General features: G+C 44.5%; 1 protein-coding gene and 1 non-coding gene across 4 annotated transcripts in view; one reads left to right on the plus strand and one right to left on the minus strand.

The window, feature by feature from the left end:
* The window catches only part of LOC126202929 (mitogen-activated protein kinase-binding protein 1), a 939,171-nt gene that overhangs the window by 296,698 nt on the left and 614,731 nt on the right, over positions 1-27,742 (minus strand). The gene's annotated exons all lie outside the window — the stretch shown is intronic.
* Positions 587-660, plus strand: Trnas-cga (transfer RNA serine (anticodon CGA)). The gene has a single exon. It is a non-coding gene; the product is annotated as a tRNA-Ser (tRNA).

Genomic DNA, 27,742 nt, shown 5'->3' on the forward strand with positions numbered 1-27,742 from the left:
GATCCTTCAACTCGGAAGTTTCCTATTTCTAACAAATTTCGGTCGATGGGTTGGTCATCAGTTCCATTACGAGTCATTACATCAGAGTAACAAGAACTTTATTCAGTTGACCAACTGTTGAGAAATCGCCATGGTGCCGCCTTCTCCGATTCATAATGAGGATTTAGCACTAAGACATTAAAGATATGCCAGAATGAGATTTTCACTCTGCAGCGGAGTGTGCGCTGATATGAAACTTCCTGGCAGATTAAAACTGTGTGCGCCGACCGAGACTCGAACTCGGGACCTTTGCCTTTCGCGGGCAAGAACACTTGCCCGCGAAAGGCAAAGGTCCCGAGTTCGAGTCTCGGTCGGCGCACACAGTTTTAATCTGCCAGGAAGTTTCATATCAGCGCACACGCCGCTGCAGAGTGAAAATCTCATTCTGGAAACATCCCCCAGGCTGTGGCTAAGCCATGTCTCCGCAATATCCTTTCTTTCAGGAGTGCTAGTTCTGCAAGGTTCGCAGGAGAGCTTCTGTAAAGTTTGGAAGGTAGGAGACGAGGTACTGGCAGAAGTAAGGCTGTGAGTGCCGGGCGTGAGTCGTGCTTCGGTAGCTCAGTTGGTAGAGCACTTGCCCGCGAAAGGCAAAGGTCCCGAGTTCGAGTCTCGGTCGGCGCACACAGTTGTAATCTGCCAGGAAGTTTCATTAAAGATATGGTTTACGAGTCCCATTCATACAATTTCCAGGCGGTATGTGGTTGAAAAGTCCAAAGTTCATGACATGCGACTATAAGAATCCGATCAGAATTTCATTCGCCCTTCTCCACTTGCAATGACAATGATTCGTATCCCCAAACTAAAATGTAAAGATTTATAAGAATGTAGGTAATAGAAAATCACCTTCACGTGCTACGAGAAACATTATTAGAAGTTTCTATTGCCATAAAATCACCAAAGGGAAGTTTTTTAATCACAGAATGTGTGACGTTTCATGCATGACGTTCGGCTCTAATTTATGTAATGTCAAAAACGCAATCTGAAATCGTTATATGGCACAAAAATGTACCAGACTCTTCGGCCGACCCAGTGTCATTAATGAGAAATGCGACAGTCTTATGGTATTATTGACCGGGGGCCCTGCCTGGAATAATCTTGTCAATATGGAAAGTACAGTGCACCTAATTTGGGCATTCTCACAGAGCAATGTAGCACATTGCTATGAAACGTCTAGTTCCTACGCCTAAGTCCTCAAACCTCTCTGCAGAATATCATGGAGTGACGGCACAGAACACCACCGGTGTTACCATTTCTCAACGATGACAAAATCTTAACACTGTAGCTCAAAACCACTTATAACAGTCACCCACACGATAAAAACCATATTCTTCCATAAACCACCGAGGCTCTACTGTTTCCCAAGTACAGCGCAGCATTGAGCATAGGACTGTCTGACGATACAAAAACGTTTTTATTAACGTTACGGCATTAGGAGATTTCATTATATGAGAAGACAGCGACACCAATTTTGAACATCTAGCAACGAATATGATCGCTTTTGCTTATGTGCATGTAGCTGTACAGTGAACGGAAAGGGTGTTTCGCACCGGTAGCGGCCAATACTCCCATTTTGCTCTTCTTAGGACATCTATTAGAGATTCGTATGGACTATGCCAATCAATCCTAGACCTCGCAACACATCTCTGAACTGCACCGGTCTATCCGCAAGCAACAAGGATCCAAAACAGCAGAGTCATAATTATAAAACAGAGTCCTCCTGGGTCTCGTAGGCTGTATTTTTAATAAATTATGTGAACTGCAACTGGCCACACACTAGTCGATTTCTGCGACGAGCAAGCTTGGAAAGTCCATGAGTTTTTGTCTAGTTTTTACGTGGTGGCAAGTTTCGATTGCTTCAAGTATGGTGGGGGAATGGACCAACGACCGCATCGAAAAACTTACACAGCTGCACTGCGAAAGATATTGTTTGTGGAAACTGACCCATGAACATTACACGAATAAGAACGTAAAAAAAAAATGGCTTACGAAAAGATGGTTGTAATATTTGCAGACGGTAATACAGCTGTGGATCAAAGTCTAATGGAAACTAAGCTACAAAACTTGAAATCAGGTTTCGGAAATGAGCTCAAAAAAGTGCAAGCCTCTGAAAGAAGGGGAAAGGGAGAGGGAGTTATATAAACTAAGATTATAACGAACGACAATAAAATGTTGTATGCACTATGTTCATTATTTTACTATCCATAACTTTGTCACGTCCATTAATTTAAACGTATTTTCAGCTACTGTACATTATAATGACCAAGAACGTTGTCTTCCTAGCAAACCGAACCTTCATGATTCTTACAGGAGTGCCACGATTCTGAATCAGTGCTACATAGCCAGCAGGTGGCTTTCCGGAAATCCAGTTTATCATCCATTTTGTACGATTTGTATTTCGCGCTGTATATGAGTCCTTAGTGTGCAAACTGCCAGCGACTTCCACTATTCTCTTCTTACTATTGTGCATATTAACTTCCTCTCGACGATATAAACGTACATTCAAAACTCAAAAATGTACTGCCCTACAATGTATCGCCACAACTATTGAATTCTCTGTTGATCCATCATGGGCCGAGGACATCAGCTGATTACGCAATTGTCAATATTAATGTAATTCTCCAACAGCCGCGTAACTAAAATGTTACTTTATTTTGACGACAACCAGTTTCGGCATCCCACTATGCCATCTTCAGGTCCCATATGCATATCTCAAAACAAACGATTATGCCATACAGTGCCATATATCCCTGGGTTTCGTGAATTCAAACCGTTTCACAAGTGCTTCACTTGAAGACTTGATAGCAACTGAGCACGTTCTTGGACTGAAGGTGTGCTCAGTTGTTATCAAGTCTTCGAGTGAAGGAAACACTCGTGAAACGGTTTGAATTCACGAAACCCAGGGACATATGGCACTGTATGGCATCGTCGTTTATTTTGAGATATGCATATGGGAACTGAAGATGTCATGGTGGAATGCCGAAACTGGTTGTCGTCAAAACTAAACTAACATTTAAGTTACACGAGTTTTTGAGAATTTCATTAATATTGGCAACTATTGAAACCTGTCGCCCTTGTACCGACGAGCATGCATCACAGTCCTGCGTTCGCCAACGAATCACGAAAATCCGGCGATTTTCCCCACACACGGCAGGACCGATCTCCGGACAGATCTGAGACACAGCAGCCAACCGGCGTAGCGGGCACGTTAGTAGAAAGCGACGGGCCTGAGATCCTCAGGTCCGCGGTTCTGACCCGTCGCAGATATTTGCTCGTGTGTAGTCAGCTGCTCCCAGAATTTTCCAAACAAATAACAAATCTAAGTCTTCCATTGTTTCATTCCGCAGCATTACGCTAGACGTTTCAACGATGTGGTTTACTTGTAATCGCAAATTAATGCAATTATGGCTATTGTGATGTGTTTAACCACCAAGGGTAGCCAGGAAGTAAATGTCCCTGAAATTCCTAAGAATCATCCAGTGACGATACTTTCCTGCAGAAAACGACATCGTCAGCGAACAGCCTGAGAGTTTTGCGGACCCCAAAAGATGAAGGTTCTCGATACTGAATATTTTGCTGGCCCTACTAGATTACATTTCCTTGAGGTCCACCTGCCGTTGCTTTCGTTTACGGACATCTCCGGTTCCATCAACCAGAAATTCCTTGAGCCAATCTGCTGAAGACTCTTGGCCGTGGCTGTATCCTGCCTGGGCGGCAACAGCAGCAGACCGGTCAATCGCGTTGCAGTTAACGGTGGCCTCTTATCGCAGGTGACTTGGCGGCGGAAACGGCCAGTATCGCAGCGACCCGCTAACGCCGGCGACACGGGCCACCTGCCACCAACCCGCAAACGCAGCGTCACTGCTCCTGAACCGATTCCTACCACACGCCTACTTAATGTAGGCCTAGTGCACACCGCTAACTCCTGTCGTCTCTCGCGAAGTCACATAAAGAACATTCGATAATGTTGTTGTTTCTGTTGTGGTCTTCAGCGGGAAGACTGGTTTGATGCAGCTCTCCATGCTACTCTATCGTGTCCGAGCTTCATCTCCAAATAACTGCTGCAACTTATTTCCTTCTGAATCTGCTTACTGTATTAATTTCTCGGTCTCCCATTACAACATTTACCCCCTCTCCCCCCCCCCCCCCCCACACACACACACACACTTCCCTCGAGTACTAAACTGGTGATCCTGTGATATCTCAGAATGTGTCTTACCAACAGTTCCCTTCTTCCAGTCACGTTGCGGCATAAATTTCTCTTCTCCCCTATTCTATTCAGTACCTCCTCATTAGTTACGTGATCGACTCGTCTAATCTTCAGCATTCTTCTGTAGGACCAGATTTAAACAGCTTCTATTCTCTTCTTGTCTAAGCTGTTTAACTTCAGAATTTCGAAATCTTTCTCTAAGTCTACAATGCTATAAACGCAGGTTTGCCTTTCCTGAACCTATCGGCTAACACCCAAACCTCCAGATGTCAGACGCTCAGATCGGTACCGACCACTGCATGTCGATAGAGTATCAACCAAAACATCGATTTACGTGCTGTCGCCCAGCAGAACGTGCATAAACGGTAATTACAAAAATGCCAGAACTACGGAGCACAGGAAAACCGTGTCTGCCAGTAGCTCTGTCGTAAATCTCTTCTGTGTGAGTTGGCAGGCCGTGCGGACCTCGTACGAAACGTCCCGCGTTCAGTCCCTACCGGGGACAATTTTCTTCTCACTTTACTCCTGAAACTGTTACATAGGAGAACATTTTCCTGAAACGTAAAAGGACTTTTCAGAGTCTGTAGCAATGTTCTGTTGGCAGTCTGCTTCTGCTTCATTAGCTGAACGTTGCGTACTTATTGTTGATATTATTATTACTTCTGCAAATGTGATGCAATTGTTTCCTTATTTTTCTCTTCTGACTCTATATCCTGTGAAACTCTATAGGTTTACTACCTCCAAAGAAACGACGTGAAAGCAGATTGCCAAAAGAAAATTGCTGTAAACCCCAAACAGCCATATAACGTGTCAAACATGTTGTCGCATATAACACTTTCACGCGTAATACAGTAAAAAAAAAGTCCTCATTGCGTTTTCAACCCATGACCCTTTGTACGACGATCCGGCGCTCTACCAACTTCCCCATGGAAGCTATACGTAGCAGTTACTCACAGATATGCTTTTCCTGTGCTCTATAAATCTGGTGTTGCTTTTAATTAACGTTTACGCCCGTTCTGTTGGACGGCAGCGCGTAGCACGAACTAAATCGGAGTTTTGGTTGATACTCTATCGACATGCAACGTTTGGTACCGATCTGAGTGTCTGACATCTGGAGCTTTGAGTGTAACATAAGTCGCAACGTCAGTATTGCCTAGCGTGTTCCAACATTTATCCGGAATCCAAACTGACCTTCCCTGGTGTCAGTTTCTACCAGGTTTTCCATTCTTTTGTAAAGAATTCGTATTAAACTGAGAGTCTGATAAAGTTCACACATGTCAGCACCTGCTTTCTTTGGAACTGGAATTATTAATTCTCCTCTAAGTGCGCAAGTATTTCGCCTCTTTCATTCACTATAGACGTACATGATTCATAAATAGATAATGATTATGACGACGACTCTGATGTGGTGGTGGTGGTGGTTATTATTTTGATGGTTATTACTATTTTGATGGATATTATTATTATTATTATTATTATTATTATTATTATGAAGATAATGATGATGCCACAATAATGGTGATGGATTTCAGGTGCCCAACAACACCGTCAACAGCGCCCTTAGTGTAGTCAGCATGCTGATCTCGTGGTGGGGAGGGTTACTTATATCTATTGCAAAACCTGCGTTTAATATACACTAAACGAAGAGACTGAAAAATCAATGAATAAAAATGTGTAACATCCTATTAGAACTACTCACTTACACCTCGTTGACAACATTTGCCCACCACTTTCTAGATGAAGCCTGCGACTTCACAGAATTTTAAAACGTGTTACACTGGTGTCGGTTTGATGGTGACGTTTGATTTTTGGTGCGCTCAACTGCGCGGTCATCAGCGGCCGTACGAAGTCCCAATTTTTTCACAGTCCAATTTTTTACACAGTCGAATCAAGCCACTGGCACGAATGATGATGAGGAGGAGGATGAAACGATGAGGACAAGACAAACACCCGGGCAGAGAAAGTCCCCAACGGCCTGGAATCGAACTCGGGACCCCGTGATCCAGAGGCAACAACGCTAGTCACTAGACCACGAGCTGCGGACACTGGTGTCGGTGTTAGTAAGGATGGTGGACAGGTCTCCAGACAAACTAAGGGTTGCCTTTATGTCAGCACATAAAACACACGCAGTTAAAATATGCTGAACCGAAGGTGGAATACTACAATCTTCACATACAGGTGCATTTCCCACCGGAGTAGGAAACCGAGAGCAAATACATAGTGCCATATTCTCAGTCTGGTTAGTAGCATTGCCTCACAGCGATATGGTAGCCATGAATTCCGCTAAGCCTGGGACGGCATTTAGTTTTGTCACTTCGAAACATTCATTTTGATACGCACGAAGGATGCATCTTCCTGGGGTTTGTACACTGTATTGGCTGCGCTGCGTGAAGGTTTGTAGAAAAGACGACTTGTCATTTAGCCGTTCTGAGAATTTTATTTAATCCACAGTGCTCTACTAAGCTGGTCCTACTGGTAGTGGTACATCCCTGCATTACTCTGACCACATAACTGACGGTTAAAGTCCGTAGGGGGACCTGCAACATAATGTGGACTCCGGACCAATGTGTAACTTGACTTTTTTCATATTAATCATCGCCTAAGGTGTAAAGTGATTAGTGACAAAAAATCCTGGCACTGCCGAGGATTAAATCCATAACCTTTCGATTTTTAGTCAGAAACCCTCCCAGCGACTGAGCCTCTTCACAAAATAATCGTGAAAGTTAAGCGCACAAATTCAATTCTTATGCGTGATGCATCAGTTTTTAGTCAGTTTACTACTCCATGCTCACTTGCAGATATGGAGGACGAACTATGAAGACTATGACTGGTGCAATACAAAACGATCCCGTCATTAGTAATGACTAGCGAGCATGCTTGCAACGACTGAGGTCGCAAGCCAGCAGCCATACAGCAGAGGTTTGTCGCTGAGTGCAGACAACAGTGCTTGTTAAAGATAGATGACCCTGGAGGGGAAAGCAAATCTCCGCAACCCGAATAAGTTCACCAAGTAGAGCAGAGTTGAGATGCTTAAAGACAACGACTCTGGAATAAGGAGGCAGCGTTGACGAGCGGTTCATGGTAGCAATTCTGACATTCGATTTTCTCTCCACATTTTACAATCATTAACTATTCAATGATCTATCATGGTAGTAGTTCCTGCCACCGGTGAGTTCGATTTCGTGTCTTGTCTTTCAAAAAACATTTCTATAAGCAAAAATACTAGCTTTCGGTCGTTGCGCTTTTTAAATCCTGTGGGTTTATCTGCAGTTCATTAAAGATACAAAACGTTTTTCGACCCCCGCCAGATCTCCATATCTTAGGCTCAAGCAGCGCTGGCAGGTTATGAGGAGTGTACTTCATCGGAATTATCGTACAGCGCTGCCTCGCATCAGTGGTTGCTGCAGACAGTGCCTGGAGGCTATTCACCTCGTTGCACATCTTTAATGCGTGTTTTTACTTGCTTACAACAGGACAAGGCCACCGCCGTTTCGCGGATCTCACTTTTGCTACACGCGTCGATGCTGCGGCCACGGTCGGCGCGCAACAAATGTTTCGTATCCACGAGAGAGGTGGGCCAGCCGTTGATGTAGTGCGGACGGCGGACAAGAAGTGAAATCCGGGAGATTACATCTGCACCTTTACAAGTTACGCGTCAGCGAGCGTGAAATACGGGCCGGGGCCGTTAACGCCTTGGAAGACTTCGGAGAGTCACTTTCGTGGCTGGGCCGGTCAGTCTGACGAGGAAACCCTGCGGACCACTTTACCACACAGTCTCGTAACATGTACGAAGTATGCAAGCGAATTAAATGTCTTCTGGCGTCAACATAATTACACACCGACATTCAACGTCTTTCCTCGTCGAAAGGAAACTGAAACTGTCCTCCTTGTACATTTACGACTTTTTTTAATTTTTATTACAGGCTCGCGAGTTTTTATCGGCCGTTACGCTGCCAATTCCACAAGGAGACTAGTCATTTCCTGTCTTTCCAAGCCTGCTTTGCGTTATATAATGTTCCACTGACGACTTCTTGACAAGACTAGGACAGATCTCCTCGGGAATGTCATCCTTCACTACCGGCTAATGTAAAGGACGTTACTACCTCACCACGTATTAAAATCCACTCAGTAAAAGACCTTTCACATGACAGCGGAGCTGTGGAATTGTAAAGGTAACGAGAATACATTGTAAAAGTGGTTTAGATTTTCCACAATCTCCACACTTCACAATACGCCTTGTTTCCATAAAACACTCAGAATCATTCCTGAGATTTATTCAAATCTGAAAGATCTGTAGGCCTGCAGCTCAACAAATGAGTAAGATGTCGGGTGAGGCATGAGCTATTTATGTTAGCGTAGCGTCCTGGCAGCGGTCGGCGCAGCGAACCGAGTACAAAACGGCAATGCAAGGGTTTTGGTTTCGGCAATGCAAGGGTTTTGGTTTCAACTCCCTATGTGGAAACTTGTTTTATTTTAGTTTGTAGGTTGCTTACACTACATATATTGAGAATAAAAAAAAAAGTGCCCGCATAGGAAGTCGCCCTGACGATCCTTCCATTACCTTCCTTCATTCTTCGCGCTGCGTCAACCGCTGCCTTGAAACTACAGTAGAATATAAGGCTCGTGTCTCACCCGACCCACGCCAAAAATGCTATTTTTTCTAAACACTTGGCCGTCTGGAGCTCCTTCCGTTACTATTAATTCTGGACAAGGCCTGCATGTACCGTAACTTAGGATGATATCGTTAATGACAAGTAGCCGTGGTCCCCTTGTGAATGCATTTTAAGTGAAAACGCAATTGGCACATTTCATCATAGGGACTTTGTACACACGTGTACGCAATCGTTGGCTTTGAGGTGATGCACGAGTGGATTCACATGGCCTTGCATTTGCCGTGTAAACACACCGTGCTCCGTGACATCACGGCCATTTGTGGCGACACCCGTCATTAAGCGCGCTCATACGCATCCAAAGGCGCACGCCGCGTTTTTCCAGCGCTCACCTGTACACCCCAAGCAATTATCAAAATGTGCTGCGCGGCCTGTCAAGGAATGAAACATTCGTGCTGTGTAGGAAGGACCGATGAAATAAATTTTCCCAACGGATTTATCTTTAAGGCTGGACCGTGAATCGAATCTAGAGAACTGCCTTTTGGAGAAAACATTCTACCTTGCGAACGCACCACTCTATCGCTCCGCGACGACTGCCTGAAGGCTTTATTCTACAACTATTTCTTTCCCGCTTGGTAGAGACAGAACACTCTCGTATCAACTGCAAAGTCAATAAAATTATGAATTATACGCAGTAATCTACACGATCCAGTCACATTAATGTGACCATCACCTACGTTCAACATCAAAGTGCAATAACCACTCACAAATGGCAGGTGGCGGCACTAGCAGCGGAGGGTATTTCAAGCGAGTCGATGGGAGGCGGAAAGGAATGCAGTTATTTAAAGGTTTATTGAAATTATTGCAACCTGCCGCCTTTTGCGTTGTTCTTCGATTTTTTTTTATTATTCCATTACCAGTTTCGAACCGCTTGTAAAGTGCAGTACGATAAACGTCACTGGAAAACATTATGTTTTCCAGAATATTGTGTGCACCAACATCCAACCAACGGATACTATCACTGTACGTAAAGCAACAAAATCTCTCTCATAATGTTAATAATTCGCGCAACACTCAGTGCTTGCAAGTTTCGTTTATACGTCTTGCCACAGCTACACCACCCCCACACAGCTGCATACAGTTAATAAAAGTACCATCTGATGATGAATCGCCAGGTGGTTCGAAACCGGTACTGGAATAATAAAAAAAGTTGAAGAACAAAACGAAAGACGACTGGTTGCAGAAATTTCAAGAATCTTTATTCATCACAATCGCGGTGTTCCTCATCCATAATGGATAAAAGTTCTAATGCAATCGTTGCCGTAATGCGGAAACGGAGCGATTGATTTCACTTCCAAAAGGGCATGATCACTGGCTTTCAGGCCAAGGATGGAAGAGTCTCCGATACGGCTAAGTTTGTAAACTGTTAGCGTGCCACTGTGGTTGAAGTATACTGTGCGTGGCACAAAGGCGCTATCCAAAACCGGAGCCGAGGTAACTGTGGTGCACCACGGGTCATAGATGACAGGGTTGAACGACGGCGGCGCAGATGTGCGCGGGCGAATAGATGAGCAACTGTTGAGCTACTGACTGCCCAGATGAACCAAGGGGCTCCCAACAATGTCACCTCAACGACCGTTCAGCGAATGTTGCTACATATGTGCCTCCGCAGCAGGCGCCTCGTTCGTACATCCACGGTGGCTGTGTGGCTGCTGTTCGTCGGCGACGAAGTCAGGAATTTGCACACCAATTTCGCAACAGGACGTTCACTGAGTGACGACAGGTGACCTTCTTAGATGAATCACGTTTTATGCTCCTTCGAGCAGTTGTTTTTTGACGTGTACGGCGTTCAGCGTTTGAAAGCAAACAACCTGCAACAATCGTCGGATCGTCATTGTCTGCGAAATGTTTTCGTGATATTTTCCGGCTGATTTCGTCATTCCGGAAGGCGCAGTGGATCAACACAAGTATACATCTATCCTTGGCGACCATGTCCACCCCCAAATGCATTTAGCTTTTTCCTCGGCACGATGGCATCTACCAGCAGGACAATGCAAAGTATCACACACCTCGCAGTGTACGTGCGTTGTTCGAAGAGCACCAGAATCATTTACCGCACTCCCCTGGCTACCAAACGCCCCAGATTTAAAACTAATCGAGAATCTGTGGGACCACCTCGATCGGGTCGTTCGCGCCTTGGAATCTCAAGCAAGTCGGCATGGCCTCTCTTGCCTCTCGGCTCCTTCCAGAATCTCAGTGAATTTCGTCCAGCACGCCCCACAACACTCCGCGCAGCGAAAGGTGGTTGTTCAAACTAGAAGTAGTAAGATTAGTAGTAGCAGTAGTAGTACAGTATTTCGCATAGTGACCGAATTTAAAAATTTAAAATGGTGCCATACTCTACTCTTAAAGAGGTATAATCTTTTGTTAAAAGCTTAAGGCAACAAGGCAAGTCTTATAAGTTATAGCTACTTAGATACTGCGTATAAGTTTTGAAGCAGCGTAACTAACGGCGCGGCAAATCACCTAGACTATATGCATCAAGTATTTGACAATGAGTGCACTTAGCGACTTGCAACAAACTGTACACCTAATTTCAAACCTTTACGAAACTTTTTCTCGCTGAAACCCACATAAAATTATGAAACGAAATAAGTTTACCGCTTACTATAACTTCCACTGTTCACGCAGTAAAACTTCAGTATCATCATGACGCTTTAGTTTATCACTTCTTTACATATAACTCTACTCGCAACATATTTCTTCACATATACCAATGAACGTACTGGACTCCCCTCATTTACAATTTCGCAAAGACATTGTGTTCACAACTGTTCTGCCAAGCGAAATACTGATAATGGTGAATGAACACTTGGGCTTTATGTCCCGTAAATTTTGCTGTGATCACAGTTGTGTGGGTTGACAAGAACGCTGTGGCTTTCGTGGCCACTCGCTGACGTATTGGTTGCGTTAGTCTCTGGATCTTCGGTGCCACACAGAGAGTGGTCCTCCGTCGCCACCAATATGAAGATTGTCCAACACAAGCAGTAATGTAGGCTGGGATAGTTGGAGCAATCATCCGTTGCCGATCATGCGCTGCGTGAAATCGACCACAGAAATCGACCACAGAATGAAATTCGCAGACACGCAGGTTCTCGCTGCGGAGAAGAGCTACCACGTCCGTCTGTTTAGGGAAGCCATTGAAATTCATAAGCGTGGCAATACTTCTAAAAGTGATGAAGTCTGAAGACAAATGGCTCCTGGATTCTTCTGCTGCAGTGAACGACCATTAAAAGTAACAATGGTAGAACTAACGAGGTAATGATCACGGTAAAATCCTCGGAAGTTAGCGCATCAACTGTATACAGTCTTCGGCTGCGGGGCTGACTCCAGTCCGTCAACAGCAATGGTGCGTGAATCTCTGACAACGCTTGACACTCGTGCTGATGAAATATCAGAAAAACCATCAAACAAACGTCGGATGGAGATCCCGAGGCAAATGGTAATCGGCAGTTCTTCGGGAGTCCGCCTCCGCAATTCAGTAGTCACCGTGTTTGGCTACTATGCAAAGGACCCGGATTCGATTCCTGATACTGCAAGAGATTCTCCTTGGCGGAAAGACTGGTATGGCGTGCTCTCAACCTTACTAGAGCAAGAGGACCTACCTGATTGAGAAGCAAGCAGCGGTTCCTATATCGAGTAAGACGACGACAACTGGCAGAGCTGCGTGCTGATCACATGCCCCTCCACACTGCATCCAAATGACGCAACTCGCAGAGGAGGACAGGACAGAACAGAACAGAACAATCGCTCGGTCGTTTGGTTCCGATTGCCCCTCCTCGGCGAAAACGTGGAGTTTTGCTTTTAATACTTTGGGACAGTTTGTTGCTGTTATAGTTCTTAAAGTAATTGTACTGCATGTACTTTTTATTTCTACATTTCTCTGAATTGTAATTTCTTCGACGTACTTAGCCCCGATGTAAGCAATCATCATCATCATCATCCACACGTTAAAAGTGAGAAAGGCTCCTATTTAGATTTTTGGAGGGAGGGTAAGTTAACTGTGACAGCCACCCCCCCCCCCCCCCAGCAGAAAAAAAAAAACGGTCCGCGCTAGGAATGTTGATTTTTAAAAAAATATCGGGCGGGAATCCGACATATCAATATTTAAAAAAGATCGGTATCGGCTCTCGATATATCACAGAAAGAATCGATATATCGGCGAAAAAATATCGTCGAGCCTGCCTATAAATATATCGGCTGCACATTGTAAATATACTGCTCGTTTTAGAGGTGTATATCTAAGTATTTATTTATTGTTAGATATTCTGTACACCAACAAGCTAGCAAAGTGCCTGTCTCCCTTAGAGGAAAAACAGAAAGAAAAGCGCTGCACGTTCACGCTTGGCGATAAATAATTTGCTAAATATCGGGCATTTTCCCTCGGACTTCTCCGCCCACCGCAAAGACCAATTTCGATTTTTGTTCATCATTTTCAGCAACTGTTTTTGAAGAACGCCGATGTAACGAAATAGCACACTAGTTGCGTTAAAAATTGTTTTCTGACGCAACTGGCGTGCTGCTTCTTCACATTGGAAATCTTGCTATTCACACCGCCACCCCCCTGGGTAATCAAATTTTTTTTCTTTGCGCCACCTATTGCTTCACACTGTCAAAGGAGTAAGACTGGATGAAAGCTCAAAAAGTGGTAAGACTCCTTCATGCAGTGAAAGTAAAATTATGGTCTACTACAATTTGAAAAGAAAAACTTCAAATATTTTCCGAAAATTGTGAAAAAAATATGAAATAAAAATGTCGGCACTCGATGTTGCCCTTCTGGCATCGATGTATCGCGGGAGAATATGTCGTCGATATGTATATCGATATTTCATGATAAATATCGATGTTTTGTCAACAGAGCTAATCCTCGCATGCGTGGAAGCTCGAATGCGCCGGGTACCTACACCACATAGCAGGGAAGACTGGACGAGACGTGGCAAATAGCTCCTTGGCAGCCCGGCGTGGCGAGGCGAGGCCGGTCATTAGCTGGCGCTACCTGGCAACAGCGCGCCAGGCCGCAGGTACGTCACGGCGGGCGGGGCGCAGCCGCCACTGAGCTCACTACGCGCCTCGACGCCAAGTGGCCGCAGTCATAGACCGGCCCTCACTGCGCCTCTGGCCGCTTCGAGACCAGACTCCGGGGCCAAGCACGTCACGAGCCTGGTCCAGTGCACTGCTCTTCTGCAGGCTCTCCTACTGCCTCGCTTCCATCTCCTAACCATCGACTCGCCTTACCGCATTACGATTCATTTATTCACATCGACATCCGTACTCGTTCCATTCGCATAAGGAGCGAGGGAAGTATTACTGACTGAAGTGAGTGTGCGCGCGAGCGCACTGCAATTTATCCAATATTGCACTCACGATCACTACGGAAGCGATACGCAGGACATTGTAATCTACTCCTAGGGTCATAATTTGAAGCCGGTTCTTGACACTTTGTAAGTATCATCTACCAATTCAATTTCTTCACATCTCTGTGGCACACTCCCATCGGTTAAAGAAGTCTGTAACCATTCGCGCTGCCCTTCCCTGTATAAGTTCAATGTCCCCTGTTAGACATATTTGGTAATTAAGGGGACCTACATTTAAACAAAAGAAAAGTTTGGCGTAGGTAATAAAATCCATGGAGAAGAAATAAAAACTTTGAGGTTCGCCGATGACATTGTAATTCTGTCAGAGAGAGGAAAGAGCAGTTGAACGGAATGGACAGTGTCTTGAAAGGAGGATATAAGATGAACACCAACAAAAGCAAAACGAGGATAATGGAATGTAGTCGAATTAAGCCGGGTGATGCTGACGGAATTAGATTAGGAAATGAGACACTTAAAGTAGTAAATAAGTTTTGCTATTTGGGGAGCAAAATAACTGATGACGGTCGAAGTACAGAGGATATAAAATGTAGACTGGCAATGGCAAGGAAAGCTTTTCTGAAGAAGAGAAATTTGTTGACATCTAGTGTTGATTTAAGTGTTAGGTAGTCGTTTCTGAAAGTATTTGTATGGAGTGTAACCATGTATGGAAGTGAAACGTGGTCAATAAATAGTTTAGACAAGAAGAGAATAGAAACTTTCGAAATGTGGTGCTACAGAACAATGCTGAAGATTAGATGGGTAGGTCACATAACTAATGAGGAGGTATTGAATAGAATTGGGGAGAAGATGAGTTTGTGGCACAACTTGGCTAGAAGAAGGGATCGGTTGGTAGGACATGTTCTGAGGCATCAAGGGATCACCAATTTAGTACTGGAGGGCAGCGTGGAGGGTAAAAATCGTAGAGGGAGACCAAGAGGTGAATACACTAAGCAGATTCAGAAGGATGTAGGTTGCAGTAGGTACTGGGAGATGAAGAAGCTTGCACAGGATAGAGTAGCATGGAAAGTTGCATCAAACCAGTCTCAGGACTGAAGACAACGACAACAACAACCTTTACATACACACTTTGGAGTTTCAGGAGCTATTTAGCATAGTGACACATATTAGTTCTTCCCATTCCAATCGCTTATACAGCCATGCGGGACAGCACAGCTTGCTCACGGAACGAGTCGGCACATTCAGCCCGATTTGAAGTACAGCAAGCTACCGATTACACGGGTTAATGCGAATGCCGAACTGCACGGATAACCGACAAAACACAGATAATCCAAAATACACACAAACCGGGATTTTCTGTTTACTGTTTTTACAAAATATGATACATTTTACATCTGAGAAAGCCCTCTCTATTACTTCGCATTGCTTGCCGGCAACTGGCGACTTCTAAAATTATTGCTCATATTCACACTAGTTCGTACCACTTGCTGCCAGTTCACTTTTGGGAAAAAGTAAACCAGTTTTTCTGTTTCCATTACCTGTTCACATTTTTCCTTATAACGACTATCATTTTTCCAAGATTCAATAATCCCCATCTTCCGGAAAGTCACGACACAGGATAGCCCAACGAATTCCAGTGCCTCGCTGTGCATTTGTAACGGGTTCCTCTTTCATCTCGTCTTTCGCGTTCTTCCTCTACCTAACACATTTTGTTCACTATATCTGCGTCAATTAGCTGCTCAAATCCCAGTTCACTGGCATCACCGCTTATCCTCTCGCGGCTATTTTCATCATCTACGTCTTCACTACCAAACATTTTTATTCTAAACAAATTATGTTCTAACAACAATACTTAAGGCTTATTTTTTTTCAACCCAACTATGCACAGTTTATCCACAATCCGGATTAAGTCGCACTCGAGTAATCGCAAGCTTCTTCCAGTTCATTTTTGATAACGGACTAGACTCCTCCAAAGAAACTGGTCACCTGCCAAATATCGTGTAGGGCCCCAGGGAACACGCACAAGTGCCGCAACACGACGTGGCATGAACTCGGCTAATGTCTGAAGTAGTGCTGGAGGGAACTGACACCATGAAACCTGCAGGGCTGTCCATAAATCCTTAAGAGCACGAGGGGCTGGAGATGTCTTCTAAACAGCACGTTGCAAGGCATCCCAGATATGTTCAATAATGCTCATGTTGGGGGAGTTTGATGGCCAGCGGCAGTGTTTAAACTGAGAACAGTGTTCCTGGAGTAGCATTCTGGACGTGTAGGGTGTCTCACTGTCAAATGGTTCAAATGGCTCTGAGCACTATGCGACTTAACTTCTGAGGTCATCAGTCGCCTACAACTTAGAACTAATTAGACCTAACTAACCTAAGGACATCACACACATCCATGCCCGAAGCAGGATTCGATTGTAGCGCCTAGAACCGCACGGCCACTCAAGCCGGCGTCTCACTGTCCTCCTGGAATTGCCGAAGTCAGTCGGAATGGTCACGACAGGATGCAGGTGATCAGACCGGATGTTTACGTATGTGTCACCTGCCAGAGACGTATCGGGGGTCCCATATCACTAAAACTGCACCCGCTTCACACCATTACGGAGCCTCCACCCGCTTGAACACTTCCCCTGCTGACATGTAGGGTCCATGGATTTATGAGGTTGTCTCCATACTCGCACACGTCCGTCCGCTCGATACAATTTGAAACGCAGGAACACGTTTCCAGTCATGAACAGTAAAATACTTGTGTTGACGGGCCCAGATGAGGCATAAAGCTTTGTGTCGTGCAGTCATCGAGGGTACACGAGTGTGCCTTAGGCCCTGAAAGCCCATATCGATGATGTTTCGTTGAATGGTTCGCACGCTGACATTTGTTGATGGCCCATCGTTGAAATCTGCAGTAATGTGCGGAAGGGTTGCGCCTCTGTCACGTTGAACGATTCTCTTCGGTCGTCATTGGTCACGTTCTTGCAGAATCTTTTTCCGGCCGCAGCGATGTCGGAGATATGTTTTACCGGATTCCTTATATTTATGGTACACTCGTGAAATGGTCGTACGGGAAAATCTCTTCATCGTTACCTCGGAGATGCTGTGTCCCACGGCTCGTGCGCCGTGCGCCGATTATAACATCAGGTTCAGACTCACTAAAATCTTGATAATCTGCCTTTGTAGCAGCAGTAAGCGATCTAACAACTGCGCCAGGCACATATGGTCTTACATAGGCGTTGCCGACCGCAGCTCCGTATTCTGCCTGTTTACATACCTCTGTATTTGGATATGCATGCCCATACCAGTTTCTTTGGCCCTTCAGTGTGAACAGCAGTATCCTGCTACTGTTGGCTCCCACTGTGTTGGCGTTCCCTCAGCGCAAAGAATTTTGTCTGCCAGTTCTCAAACAGCAAACGTGTCCGGTCTGGAAACCGACGACACAACTTTTTCGCTAACGGAATCAACGTGCTGTTTTACACACAAAACGGAATCATCACAACTAGAAATCTGATACCGTATCATCAAGATAAATATTACGTTACTTGTGAATTTTTACTCGTCTGCAATAGCCTTTAATTTTCACGCCAGCACAATCTTAGTACAAATAAAAGAAATGTTGTTGCGTATTATGATACGCAAGTTAAGTGGGTTGACGACCCTGAAGGTCCCCTGACAGCCATGGTCGTGCTGGGGGTGGTTATGGTCCTCCATTCCTTAGACCTGTGAACTCCATGGGCCTTTCCCGTTTTAAGAGTGCAATCCAGAAATGGAGTTTTCATAGGTACATTACTGGAAGTATGGCAATGTCTGCATTTAATGAATATAACGTATAGTACTTTGCCTGTCCTGCTGTTCTTGACATATCCTACAGATCTCACATAGTGCAACCTTTTCTTCATATGGGAAGAGTACAAGCAGTACAACAAGTAGATGGTCTGTTTCATGAGGGCAAGCAGTGGTTTAATGTAAATAAGACGAAAATTAACCGAAACACTAAGCCGAGATGAGACAGTCTCTGTGCCGTTCTACCACTTTGGTAAGACAGAAGCTGTTAAACATTTGGGCTGTTCCATCGACAGTAAATTTGGACAGGGTACAACGGACATGTGTGCTTCACGCTTTCACAGCGTTATAAACGATCGGTATTACGCATTATTTCACAGCCACATCATCTATGGACTGCTGCCACGCGGCCACTCCGAAAGTCTCAGGAACATGCTGCTGCTACAAAAGACAGCTGCGAGGAACAATATTTGTAGGGGACGCAATTTTAATCCATCTTTGTTAGAGTTCTGACCTCTTACAGCCAATATCTGTTAAAGTGCAGTCTTCCCGTGAAGCTGAACGGTAATATTTATAGGAAGAGACGTCAAATTCACCATTCAGGCGCTCTGAATAAAGACTGTCAAGGCAGGCCGAGGCGTAGATTGACGAAGACGCAAGGTAGTTACTGGCGTCCATGAAAATGTTTGGCCTGCTAGCAAACCTTACTAGAGAAGCCGTTGATACAGCAAGAACACCTAAAAAACATTGTTTATGCTTTAGATATGATTTCTCTCTCATAGTGACAGAACATTCACTACCTCATTGAACCCGATGCTTCAACACTACCTGCGCCCCTCAAACATGTCACTTCAGAATCACTCCACAAACGCCGTAAAGTTGGCAGTATAACTTGACAAACAAGTGAGAATGAGAGGCGCATCGTCCTCTGAACCAATTACATTGCATCAAAAGTCGGTTCCGGCGTCGACCCACGTTGCCGGCTTCTGTGCAAACACCGTATGTTGTGCGCGACAGTCTGCTTCTGTGTTGTGCTGTGTTACCGGATCGACTACAGTTTCTGTTCATTAAAGAATGTCACGAAAATGAAGTCGTTCACCAGGTGACAATCCGTTGCTCCGTGTTGTGCAGTTAAATAGTTAGACATTGGAATTTCTACGGATAACAAGTGAGTTTACCAGCAAGGAAAAGAATCTGTTTCTTTTCATGGGCATGCGTCTATTCCTACTGGTAAAGTTTTAGCGAGCGTACCTCGAATACTATCGGACTCAGTCAAGGAACTATTATAAGCAAAGGGGTGCGACTTCATGACTTGCAAAACACTGAAGTGAACAGTGTGGAACAAACCCTCTGTGGAGAAAACGTGTTTTTAAGTAAACCTGGAAAGAAAAGAAAGCAGTCTCGTCCAGTTACAGATCATCTTCGTCCAGTTACAGATCATCTTTCTTTTCAAACCGATGCAACTCGTCGGCACATTTACGGATATTATAGCAAGAAAGAATACCCCACAACAGCGAAGTTGCCAATTTCTTTAAAAGATTGTGAACTTTTCTCAGGGGGGGAAAACATCACTTAAAAAAGGCGTTAAAGAGTATGGGCTTCCACCTTAAAAAGGTAAGACGGACGAAAACAGTTACTCGAAAAAGCTCACGTCGTTGCGGCTCGTGGTATTTTCTTACAGAGAAAGGATATACATTAAGTTATATTGTAGATGAAACCCGGGTCAACGCTGGAAATCAGTTGATAAATGTTGGACAGATGATACTTCAGATAACAGCGGTCATCAGCCAACAGGAAGAGGATACCAATTAGTTGTGGCCCTTGTAGATTTTTCAAAAGGTTTTGTGTGTGAAGGACTTTTAGTTTTTCGATCGAGAAAAACCAGTGACTATCGCGAGAATATGGACTACCCACGATATATGCAGTGGTTTAAAAAAAAATGTTGCTCCAGTTTCGTTTTCCGACAGTGTTTGTAACGGATAATGCATCTTAAAATCATTCTGTGATTTTCAACTTAACTCCAGTAACTAGTAACCGCAAAGAATCTATGATTCAGTGGTTGCAGGCGAAAAACAAATGGCTCTGAGCACTATGGGACTTAACGTCTGAGGTCATCAGTCCCCTAGAACTTAGAACTACTTAAACCTAACTAACCTAAGGACATCACACACATCCATGCCCGAGGCAGGATTCGAACCTGCAACCGCAGCAGCGGCGCGGTTCCGGACTGAAGCGCCTAGAACTAGAACTGCCCGGCCACCGCGGCCGGCAAGCCAGCTACACACGAGCTGTCAAGTGACACGTTTCACCGGCCCGGATATAGCAACACTGATAATGTGCTTTAAGTACTATAATATCCGCTTTAATGTTGCATTATGATGGTAGTTTAGCGTACTCCTGACGCATTCTAAGAAGTCCAGACTGATCGATGACGTATCATTCTTTATAAATTGGCTACTTGCAATAAGTATGCAACCAGTCGCTTTTTTACGGTTTATGTTTTCGAGCCACTACAGGCTCATCACCAGATGGAGGTGTTACGAAAACCAAGTGTAGATAGATGCAGTACTGATGCTCCTGGCGGAAATGACGGAAATTTAGTAATCGGCGACGAAACGTTTACGAACCCGAAAGTTTTTTTTTTGTTTTAGGCACTTACAGAGCATTGCCTTGTAGTATAATCCACATTATTAAGCCATGTACACAGTTATACACAGTACTTAGTTGCACATGGTTTTACACTGATTCACAGAAAGTGAAGACTCGATGTTTTTACAAAGAATATGAATAGAATAAGATTACACTTTACTACATCACCGTTGGCAAGAGATACGCTGTATTACTGCACAACTATTATTAGTAGAGATATTATATTTCAGTAAATTTTGCTAGCTGCAGTAGAGTTTTTATATTGGCAAAAAAGTTTTAATATGGGTTAGCAGTTGTATATGAAGAGATCTAATACGGTTACCACAAGGCAGTGCACTCTAAATACCTAAAACATAAAAAACTTTCGGGTTCGTAATCGTTTCATCACCGATTACTACATTTCCGTCATTTCCGCCAGGAGCCTCAGCACTGCATCTAGCTAAACTTGGTCCACTTGGTTCTTGTAACACCTCCACCTGATGACGAGCCTGCAGTGGCTCGAAAACTGTCCATGGTTTAAGGGGGGTAGGACGTCAAACGGGCCGACTTGGAGCAGGAGAGGCACCACAGGACATTTTAATTTCCAGTGTCTATACTTTTACAAATAAATTCATAAAACTTTGTCAGCATGACCAGGAAGGATTCAGAATTCACACTCATAGCAGTGGAAGTTCAAAAACATAACGAAGTAATTTTTTTTACATGTGAAATTTCATCTTTTTTTTCACTTACTAATGGCAGCATTTGTTGCTATAGGTACACTTTTCTTCATAAGTAAGAGAGATGGTTCGATGAATTTTGCACAGCATACAAACCATACTTAAAGGTGTATGAAACTCTAAAATTTTCCAAATCTATTAAAAACTGTGGTAAAAATTGAGGTAATTAATTACAAAATTTGTGTTTTTTCTGAACATTAAGTTTAAAATACAACAGATCATTCGTTTTCTCATACATCCTAGAGTTTCATACACCTGTAAGTATGGTATGTATGCTGTGCAAAATTCATCGAAGAATCTCTCTAACTTATGAAGAAAAGTGCACCTATAGCAACAAATGCAGCCATTAGTAAGTGAAAAATGATGAAATTTCACGCGTAAAAAAAATTATTTTGTTATGTTATCGAACTTCCACTGCAATGAGTGTGAATCCTGAATCCTTCCTGGTGATGCTGACAAAGTTTTATGAATTTATTTGTAAAAGTATAGACACTGGAAATTAAAATGTCCTGTGATGCCTCTCCTGTTCCAAGTCGGCCCGTTTGACATCCTACCCCCTTAATAAATCGTAAAAATCGACTGGTTGCGTATTTATTACCAGATAAATCGCCAATTTAAAGCACAGTCGCAGTTCGTCATCCACAATGGATATACGGAGGTATTCTTAATAAATGTTAATACCTGCCATTGAGCTGTCCACGACGCGCACACACAGCTTGTGTTTCTGAAGTGTTAAATACCCGGTGCAGCGCGCGTGGGACGGCGGGCAGCACACGGTCAGAGGGAAAGCACGCGGCGGCTGCGGGGGCGGGAAAACCTGTTCCGTCGTGCGCTCCGCCCTGCTCCCGTCTCCTCACTAACCTACACAACGGCCAGCCTTGGGACGCGCCGTGGCTCTGCCCAGCCTTCCGGACGCCAGGCGCTCGCCGCTCCCTCCCAATCGGCACATCTCGGCCCAGCAGGCGGTGGACTGCTGGCGCTGCTCCTATGGCTAGGGTGGTGTGCAAGTAAGAGCAAACTACACCGACATTCCGCAAGCCACCGTGCCGTGGGGTACTGGTACCATTACTAGTCATTCCCATTCCTGCTGCACTCGCAAATACAGCGAGAGAAAAACTACCATTAAAAGCCTTCGTACGAGGCCTAATTTCTCTTTTACCGAGCGAGGTGGCGCAGTGGTTAGCACACTGGACTCGCATTCGGGAGGACGACGGTTCAATCCCGCGTCCGGTCATCCTGATTTAGGTTTTCCGTGATTTCCCTAAATCGCTTTAGGCAAATGCCGGGATGGTTCCTTTGAAAAGGCAGGGCCGACTTCCTTCCTCGTCCTTCCCCAATCCGATGAGACCGATGACCTCGCTGTCTGGTCTCCTCCCCCAAACAATCCAATCCAATCCTAATTCCTCCCATCTTGTCCCCGCGGTCCTTGTGCGAAATGTTCTGCTGTCAGCCACAAAAGCCAGTTCTTTGAATTTTCTCAATAGTGTTTCGCGAAAAGAGCATTTCGTTCCCTCCACGGATTCCCATTTGAGTTCACTTAGCATCTCGGTAGTACTCGCTTATCATACGGGTAACAGAAGTTGCAGCACGCTCCTAACCTGCTTCGACGTCTTCCTTCATTCTAACCTGATAGGGATCCCTTAACACTCGAGCAGTACCCAAGAACGAGTCGCATTTGTATTCTATACGCTGTCTCCCTTCACAGATGACCCACACGTTCGTAAAAGTCCCCCAGTAAAACGAAGTGGACAATTCGTCTTCCTTTCTACCAACCTTATGTACTAAATTTCATACAGATTTGCAATATTACGCCTACACCTGCTTCAAGCAGCATGCCACTACTACTATACAGTATTTCATTATAGAACTGTTTTCTCTACTCATCTGTATTAAATTACATTTCCCTACACTTACAGCAAATTGCCATCATCACACGAAACAGAAATACAATCAAAGTTATCCTGGGATGGCGACATTGACCCTTAACATTACAGCGTAATCAACGCGGACTGCTGCTCGCCCTAGCCATCAAATCATTTATGTATGTAGTTAACTAGTGCGGTCCCATCACACTTGCGGGGGGTGACCGCGGGCGGGGGGGGGGGGGGGGCGCTCCTGACGATAACTTTGAACCCAGTGTCACCTAAATTACAGTACAACGTGACTGTCACCGAAATGTGTTGTGAAACACATAAATAATTGTGTTCACTGCATTCACTACTTTTACTACTCATTTGGTGCGATCAGTCGCAAGCTTGACCTACATTGCAAAATACAGGGAGTTCGGAAATTTTCGTTAGAAAATTGTAGGACTTGTAGAGAGGAGAGAGCACATATTATTCTGAATAAGAACTCATGTCCGGAAACGCAGTCCCGTGCTAGGTAGAAATACACCAGCGTAGGGGTGTAGGGGTGTGGGGGTTACGTCGGATGAGTCGACGACATTGATGTCCATCCTACCCTTATGGCATGGTTCGAGCGTCATTCGCGTGTCTGTGAATGTTAGAGCAACATGGTTGGGTACAAGTTCCCAGAATACACATACATGATCCTTCTGTGTGACGAAGCTCACAGTAATGGAAGAGCTGTTCGTCACCTTTATCGAGATCGTTATAAACAACGTGCGACTCCACAGCCTACCCTTTTCGCCACAATTACGCAACGGCTTCGAGAAACGGTGCCTTCGTCGTCAGCAGGCGTGAGTGGTGCTTCAAGGAGACGGCGCACGCCCGAAGTGGCAGAGGCAGTACAGCATCAAGTTGATGAGAGCCCGTCAACGAGCACACGACCTGTTTCTTTGATTATTAATGAGTGGAATTGTTACACAAGTGATGTACTGGGTCACGCCTAATCAGTTACTTGCAAAAATGGTCGCATTACTAACATGTTTTCAAATTTCCGGACATAGATTCCAATTCAAAATACTGGCTGGGGCAAATAAAAGTGGCCCAGAGAACAGAGTTGCAGGGCACAAAAAAAACGCAGCACAGCAAAAGAAATGCTGGTCTCTTGCTAGGGGCGTCGGGTTGATTTGGTAGGATTCTAAAGCATTTTCTGGTGAACTGCAGCCACATTTTCTGCTGTGCTGGCACGTCTCGGAATGTTTTTTTACATGTTCCAAACAGATCCTGTCTGACGCCATTTTCCGACCAAGCATTGCATGGCACTCTGCCGGCACTTTGACACCATTAAACGTCTCAGCAAATAACTGACCACGCCGTCTCCAAGATGTCACAACATTCCACAACGCACACACGTTGCTGCACTGTGAGTGCCATCGCCCCCCTCGCACTGCTCCGCTCACACTGACTCAGCCCGCCTTACGCTCTGAACCGGTGTAGATCACGTGGTGTGCGCGTCACGGGGTGCTGCAGACGATCACGTCCAATCGTGTCCATTCGTCCAGACAATTTATTTGTCTCATCTTCTACTATCTATTCACTCCCCTCTACAAGTGCTAGAAGCTGGTAACGGGAATTTCCGAATACCCTGTAAATATTTTCGAACGACAGTGTTGGCCATTAAAACTGCAACTCGTGCAAGGATAACAAATAACGAAATTTTATTCATTGTGCACATACAGTAAAGACGCAAGAATAGATTATTACATTTTTGGGTGGTTTGTGGTTTTATCACGCAACGGTCGGAAATGGATTCAAACAGTCACAGTAGCAAAATATTTGCGGTAAAAAAGAAAAACAGGAAGGCGATTGAACTGTGAACACACAAACAGAAGAAAATAACACACGCATGAAGGTTCAGGGCTGCGAACTATTGTGTTACACGGAGTGAGGAAGGAAAATAGAGTGACAAGGACATTGAGGCGACGCAGCAAAAGAACCTATGACGTCGAGCGACTCAAATTAATTACTTGTTTCTGTAACGCTCTCACCAACAACCTTGCCGCAGCGGTAACATTGGTTCCCATCACATAATCGAGCATAAGCGCTGTCGGGCTTCGTTAGCACTTAGCTTTTTAATCCTCTCTGCGTTCGACGCGGGATTTCTTGACTGAAATAGCGCTCCGCCTCTACCAGTCTTGCTTCGACGGAAAGCCTCTTCAAGAAAGGAAAACGTGAAGAGAGTACATACAGTGTGGATGAGCACCGTCCTGTTGACAAACTGGTCCCAGTGGCAATTAAGAAAGGCGCATTTTTTTCTCGTACGGAAAACTGTTGGTTCTAACTCCATGGTTTTAGGTTCTTACTCAATCACTGCATGTGCATATTCCATCAAAACAAACGCTGGAACCGCGCCTTCTTACTGCTGACATGGACTCCACGCTCGTCCGAAAAAGTAAACAGATAAATCATTCTCGGAATGAGAACACCACTGCCGATGTGTTGCAAGACTGACAGGTGACTGTATACATCAAGAATCGCGTGAATGGAGCTGTACAAGTATATCCACGACATTTTCGCACAATCTACTTCATTTAGTGTTTCTGTTCGATCCGATTCAATAGTGTCGTAACTGCTGGTGACAGGGCTAGATAGTAATCTAAACATTCAGGAAATTACATAATCGGTTCCAAACTGAGCTGCAAAATTTGCGTAGTTTGATTTTTTAAGCTCCCTCTTTCACAAAACTAGATTTCCCCCTCCCTCTCTTTTTATGAAGGTGGAGTTTAAAAATCCAAATTCAATTCGCAAATACAGAAAAGCAGGAACAGCAGCTTCCAACTCCAACAAGAGAATGGGAAAGTATGTACTTCAGCTTCTTTTGAATTCTTCCTCCTTGTCTTCACTGAATGGAAGATGTAAACGTGCACGTATGGCGATACCAACTGATAAGACTTTTCAGCTAAGCTAAGTTCCGAGGCACACGGTATAAAGTATATTTGAGTGTATCCGTATGGAGTGCCGTACGCGGACAGCTACTTTGGCGACGCTACCGATACGGGAGGAAACATTTCGAGTCCGTTCGGCTCGCGCCCGCAGGCCAGCTGTATAAACAGCGGGCAGATGCGATAGCCCGCACAAGGGCAGCCATGAATAATGCTAATGAGCTCAGCCGGTCGATGTTCTGCCCACGGACCTGTGCCATTCCTGCCCAGCCAATGCCATTTTTACACGGAAAATGCTCGCTCTCTCCCCCTCCTTTCTCTACGGCGACGTAACTAATAGAATCTTAATTATACATTTTACCGCCAGCCGTGTCACACGTAACTGAGCACCACGGAGCATCTCACAGATTTTGCAGACTCAGTGAGCCTGCCGTTATTCCACTAGAAAAAACTGCGGAGTCGTGTCTGTGTATGAATACAAACAGTAAACTATTTGCCACTATTATTTACTCTGTTCATAAAGAGCAGAGTCGTTATCCATTCACTGAATCGTTCAGTCTTTTGCAATTCGATGTTGCTCGTCAGATGTTCGTCTATCCCAGTATGATGCTAGGATCTGCCGGTATTTTTTTGTAGTTGTGTGGAAAATATTGTGACAGTTTTAATACTTACAGTAAATCGGCTTCACACTGTAACATGAAACACTACTACTTTTACTCCAGTCTCGAAAGCACACTCAGAGCATTATTTTACGCCTCAATATTGCAATTCGTCAATTTTGTACACAAACGACCAGGTGGTCATAGTAGCCCTTCGTCTTTAAATCATTGCTTTCTTTTTTTTCTGCCAATAACAGGCGTTGAATTTGTAAATTTTATGAATACGAAAGGCTTAGATCTGATCATGTATTCTTTGTAAAGCGAAAACATTAAACGCGTTTGACATTCCATACTAAAGAGAAATGTGGTGAGTCAAAGACTCGTCACTAAAATAACTTTTTTTTAGGAAAATCAGACAGTATTTATTTATTATTTTCACGCTAAAAGCTTGATTACGAGCTTTCATGCACCTGAACATTTAAGAAAATTAAATATGTCAAAATATTAGTGACTGATAGCAGATATTAAGTCACGGATTACTACTTTCATCTTAGCCTTCACGCGCTAAAGAATGGTGTCTGTTCTTTCTGTGGCCGGCCGCTGTGGCCGAGCGGTTCTACTCCCTTCAGTCTGGAACCGCGCGACCGCTACGGTCGCAGGTTCGAACCCTGCCTCGGGCATGGATGTGTGTGATGTCCTTAGGTTAGTTAGGTTTCAGTAGTGCGAAGTTCTAGGGGACTGATGACCTCAGGTGTTAAGTCCCATAGTGCTCAGAGCCACTTGAACCACTTGTTCTTTCTGACCTATCCGAAAGAACAGACACCACTCACATAGACATACTTCTAGTAATGTTTGTTCCAGGTACTCCTGAAAACCTTTTTTATTTTATGGCACTCTACATCTTTATCTACAACTACAGGGTGTATAAAAAAATCATCCGATATAAAAAAAATCGTAGCTATTCTGTTGAATAAGATATGTGCGT

The sequence above is a fragment of the Schistocerca nitens genome, chromosome 9 (assembly GCF_023898315.1).
Source record: "Schistocerca nitens isolate TAMUIC-IGC-003100 chromosome 9, iqSchNite1.1, whole genome shotgun sequence".
Classification (NCBI taxonomy): Eukaryota; Metazoa; Arthropoda; class Insecta; order Orthoptera; family Acrididae; genus Schistocerca; species Schistocerca nitens.